The sequence below is a fragment of the Brassica napus genome, chromosome C8 (genome assembly GCF_020379485.1).
Source record: "Brassica napus cultivar Da-Ae chromosome C8, Da-Ae, whole genome shotgun sequence".
NCBI lineage: Eukaryota > Viridiplantae > Streptophyta > Magnoliopsida > Brassicales > Brassicaceae > Brassica > Brassica napus.
The window spans coordinates 23,585,618-23,591,617 of NC_063451.1; positions in this window are offsets into that span (position 1 = coordinate 23,585,618).

The window sequence follows — 6,000 nt, forward strand, 5'->3', positions numbered from 1 at the left end:
AGACAGTTATGGGAGAGAGCCGAGAGTCGTTATTGCTACACGCGTGAATCATAAGATAGTTGAGGGTATGCGTATTTTGTGTTTCTGAATTTCAGTTGCATACATACATATATATTCGTCAAAAGCATGTTAGTTTCTATCTGTTTAGTACTTAAGTACCCCTTATTAATTCCCATGTGTTTTCTCAGGCCGTCTATTTTTGAACGGTACTTCTAGCACACATCTCTACTTTGACTCTGAGACCGCAGCTGGGAAAGAAGTCTTTGACATGTACGACTCATAATTCTATTTCAAGTACCCCAATTTTGTGATATTGACAAATATGTGGTTGCAAGTTAGAGTTTGTTTTGATGAAGGACCTTAATTGTAATGCATTAGATAGAACCTGTTCACACATAGGAGTATAGGACCTTCTTCCTCACGTTCTGCTTTCATCAACTTCCAGATTGTGTGCCACAGCCGGTGGTGACTCCACCAGTGTGACATAGTAAGGTGGTATCAAGGAGCTGGAGACTGTTTCATTAGCGGAGTTGACGACCTACTTTCTGGAGTCGCCACCACAAGTATGTTTTCTTAATTACCACCTTCTCAAGTTTTCTCATACTTGGAATATTAAACCCATGTACCTCATTCACAGACAGGTTATTGAGTTTCTATACACAACGAAAGTTATATAGGAACTACAAACAGATGATGCTACATCTCATGTGCCAAGTATTTCAGAAAACTACAGCGCCTAACGCAAGTGCTTTTAATGTTCTCAGGTTCTCTCCTTAAGCATATATCTTAAACCTCTTAATATCAGATAAGTCCTTTAATTATTTGAAACTCACTACTTTCTTTGAATTGAAACGTTGATGCTTTATAAAGTGCAGCGGGTGAAGATTCAGCTGTATGTAGCATTTGACGCAGCTATGACTAAGGTGACAAATGTCAGGGCTGTAGAGGTTCCTCATCCAATGGTTTGTAATCTTACCATAATATAAGCATATACTATACTGTTTCATGTTATTTAGGATTTACTGATGTGTGCTTTGATGAACTTCAGGGACAAGGTGAGGAGAAAGACCTAAGGAACCCATCCAAAAAAGTCAGGACTTAGTTTCCTGCATTGAGCACTATACAGGAACATATCCATCGGTTTCTCCCATGCATTAGTTAATTGAACTCACTTTATGTTTTCCAAATAAGGGTTAAGACACTTAATCCTCCATCTAATTCAAGATTTCTCTCCCTTTTGGTTTGGTTACTTAGTAAACATTTGGAGTTGTTAATTTTACATATATCTATCTATATGCAAGCACTCTTACCCAAATCCACACTCGATATGAAAACGAAATTAAAAATCCATTTACATTATATTTTTGTCATGTTTAGTCAAAAAGACGATAACCTAACACAAAAACTTTTGTAACATACTGAGAATCATCACCTAGCACAAAAAACTATTGTAACATACTGAGAAGTGAGAATCATACCACTCATACTTCAGTAATGTACATATAAAGGAAATCAAGTATCTTCGTAGCCTAACTCTATTTTTCTTTAATGTAAGACTTTAGATTCTTCTAGAACGACAAAGACTAGACGATAAAGACTAGAGATTACTCTCTTCTCACTTACTAAACGATAAAGACTTAGACATTACTCTCTTCTCACTTACTGCTACTCATTTTTCCTAGAGGACCCACATCATTTTTACTCAAAAATCACGCCAAGAACCTCCATTAACGTACTTTGATTCTGTATGTTTCCCCATGATATCTGAAAATAATAACGGGTAAAAGTTTCTGACTTCATGTCCACACTTGGGATGCAAGTAAACTGGAGTTAAATTACAAAAAGAAAAGAAAAAAAAAACAGAAAAAGTAAACTGGATTTTAGAACCAGTGCCATAGCAGTTGGGTGGCCAACGTCTCTGATTGTACTCTAAGTCCAACTACTCCCAATGTTCGTTGTTGTTAATATTTAGTTATTTACTAGTGCAGTTACCCATCGATTGGTAGCAGCTGTGCCTGTGTTTACCTTAAATTAGTAATGTTCACTAAAAACAACAATTCGACCCTCTCTTAACCCAACCATCCAAACCTTACTTCCGTTACTTATAATCTTTATCAATGATCAAAGTATTCAGTGATTAACTTTCGTGTTCGTTATGTTCCCTATTAAAAACTCTCTTAGCGCTTTTATCCCATACTCTGAAGCATCAAACCTTGCTTCTTTTAACTCGGCTTACATATGATCTTCACAAAATAACATGCGTACGTCTCCTAAATTTTATAAGGAACCTGCAACCCTTCGTTTTTCGCAAACTAACCTGCAACCCTTCGTTCATGCATGTTCCTGATTATTATTTATAACATAGAAGAAGATGGTTGGAATTATGTATATGCTGAAATCTTTGTGTGTTCTCTGCATATTAGAATCTGAATAGTAACAAAACGTGTATATATATAATATGGATTTTTTATTATTATTAATTTTGGTATGGCGTAGTCAAAGCCTTAATCTCACAAACTCAATAACACAAAGTTAGAAACCCCGCGTGAAACAAATAATTCTAGATTAGTCAAAAACAAATAATATTTAGTTAAGGAAAGCTTTGAATAAAAACATTGTTAGAAACACACTCATAATCACGGGTAGAATACATTCAGATATACCACAATCAGGCATACAACTTTAACACACAATTGAGAAAATAAAAATATAATAAAGTACTACATATATAATCTCACGCAAATGCAAAAAGAAAACGTAATTCCATAAAAAATATAAATGAAAATGAAAATTCAAAACAAAATAGTACAATGACAAAAACAAATATTTGATAACAAATAAAAATTCAGATACATAAAAATTATAAACAAAGGTCAAAAATGTTAACAAAATAAATATAATCTTCAAAAAATAATTAATTTATTAGATGATCTTAGAAAACAAATATTTATTATATTCAATTTAGAGTAATTTTTACAAATGATTTATAAAATATAAATATATAAATCTCCGAACTCTCAGCGATGAACAACACAACTTCTCCCATTGTTAACGAGAGGTAAAAGAAAGTGCGGTAGTTTCTTCCTCATTTCAACAACTCTGTTTTTCCACAAGCTAATTCTCCGGAGTTCTTGTCATGTTGCAGCTCATATGCTTTGTCGATTGTTTTAGTCAGTGTTGGAGATGGGCCATGGACAGACATGATGAAGTTCAATGACAAGATCCCTAAGCCTGCATTCAATAACTTTCAGGTATCATCTCATTTCCAGTTTCAGTTCCATTTGCATACTTTTCTTGGATCTTGATCTGATCTCTGCAAAGTTTGTGAATTTTACAGAGATCATGAAGAGAGATTCATCAGAGTTAGCCAAAGAAACTGCATTTGCACTTGCTGTCTGAAATTCAGGTTTTGTGATGCTCCTGTCGCTATTAGTTTCACTGAGCAAACATGAGGGACACATTCTCTCTCTCTAAAGCCAAACTTCATGGCCACCTCTCACCAGGTATTATCTCCTTGACGAACATGGGCCTTTATATTAAACTTCGACAAAAAAAAAATCAGTCTCTTCCCTTCCTGAGAAAACGTTCTGTTACAAAAACAAGACATCTTCTCTAAATCAACGAATCGATTCGTTGTCATTCTTTAACGCCACAGTCTCATTCTTTCTTTTGTTACTATTTACAAAATGTTCTCTTTGGGTTTTTGTTTTCCTGCTACTTCCATTGTACCGCTGCTACTCTGACCAGTTTCTTATGGATGTTCCATCTCCATCTCTATATATTTGTCTTCGTTTGATCATGATCTGATAATGGTTTATCTTGCTGATTACAGACGCCGAAGAAAGAAAAAGATCCCACTACCATCGTCTGTGGGTTTGGATAGTTAAAATTATCTTTTGTATCAATTAAGAGTTATTTGTAATCTTTTGTAAAAGCCTAATGTTTTCAACTTTTTCCTTGGTTAGCTTTTATGCTGTACTTAGTTTTTGAAAAAAGCTTTTAGTTTAACTCGCTGGTTCAGTAACATATTAGTATCTTGCACCATTCTAGCTTATGACTAAATGTTATTACTTTCAAATCGCTGGCACAAAGATGTTGTACTAGGAAATTAATAGGCCTGTGATCTCATGGTTTTTCATTCAAAAGAAGACCATATGATCTACTCCGTTGCGTAGGCTGTACGGCATCAAATATCTTACAGAGTTCACCTTAACAAATAATAAAGTTTTACAAATCCAAAATCTTATTTATAGAATTTTTTGGCATTAAGTATTCACGTGTATACAAAACATCAATAAATGAATTCAAATCATCCACTATTAATAATCTGGCTAATCACGAAGATATAAAATTATTGTGATATACATAAAATAATTTATCATATATGAATGTATTAAAGATTACTTCCGGTATTTAACATTTTACCAAAAAAAAAAAGATTACTTCCGGTGTACTCTTTGTTATTTACTTTTCCAATAACTCCCTAGACTTTGTAATATCATACTTTTTGGCTTATCGTAAAAATTGCAAAATAATAATAAAATCTTCAAATAGATCAAACTTTCTGGTATATAATTAATGAAAATTGCAATATAATAATAAAATCTTCAAATAGATAAAATCTTGTCCTAAACATTTTACACAAACATAAAAGTAAATGAAAATATGCATTTAAGTACAAACGCCAGCATTAAATCAAGAATGTCGTAACAAGATTTCCATCATTTAGATCACATGCCAAATTAGTAACTATTCAATATCCTAAAATATGAGCAATTAAGTGGAACATCTTGACATTCCTTTCCCTCTCTCTAGAAACAAATTCTCCAACCTCTATCTAGAAGAATCCTCGCCGCCTTTCGGTTTCCGGCTCCGGCTGCTCTCATAGAGCCGGAATCGGGTATAGATTCTCTATATTTTCTAGTTTTTGATAAAATCTTCAGATTTGACTTCTTTTACTCATCGATGGATTCCTTCTTTAGATCCCGATCTAGTTTTGATCTGTTTCGGAGTGACTGTTAGTAGTGGTCTGTTGATCCAGTTCAAGCTCCATCTAACCATCTCCAGGTTAGACTTTGTTCCAGCCGTTAGATCTGATCCAGTCTCTTTTGCTCTCCGTTGGATTGCATGTTGGATTTGGGTTCTCTTGGTTTCTTCACCGGTTCGATCTTCTGCCTCCTGTCTTTGTGCATGCGACAGTATCCGGTGTTGATTGCATTAGCTCCTTGTCATTAACCTTTAGATCTGATCGAGATCTGTTCTTTCGTTAAGCTTCAAGTTGGCGTTTCCTGTCGTCTTTTCTACGACTTCGCCGTCTCCGGTTTGTAGACAGGAAAATAATTTGTTCGTTTGATCTCCCACTACAAGAAAACAGGGGGATTCTGATGGCCGAAATCGTCAGAAATTCGTCGGAATATACCGATTCCAACGAATTTCTGACGAACCAATTCGTCGGTATCTTTTTGTCGGAAAAAAGTATTCGTCGGAATTTCGTCAGACCTTCCGAAGACTTTCTGACGAATACTACGATATTCCGATGCGGACACACGAGACCAGAGTTCATCGGAAAAACTATATACCGACGGAGAACGTTCCTCGGACTATTCCGACGAACGTAGTCCTCGGAAAATACCGACGGACTATGGTTCGTCGGAAGATACCAACGGAAAATGGTTCGTCGGAATTTTTCGAGGAATCCTCTCCGTCGGTATTTTCCGACGAACCATAGTCCGTCGGTATATTCTGACGCCCACAATTCGTCGGAATATATCAATTTTAAAAACGAATTAATTTTGCATTTTTATATATTTTTTATATTAAAAATTAATTAATAAATAAATAAAATCTGAAATTTAAAACTAATAATATTATAGAATTTAAATTCATACAAACCGAAATAGAAAAAAACATTCAGAAAGTTTAAAATTCATACAAACCGAAATAGAAAAAAAAACATTCAGAAAGTTTTAAAAAGCAGAAAAAAACTAAGAACTCGAAGAC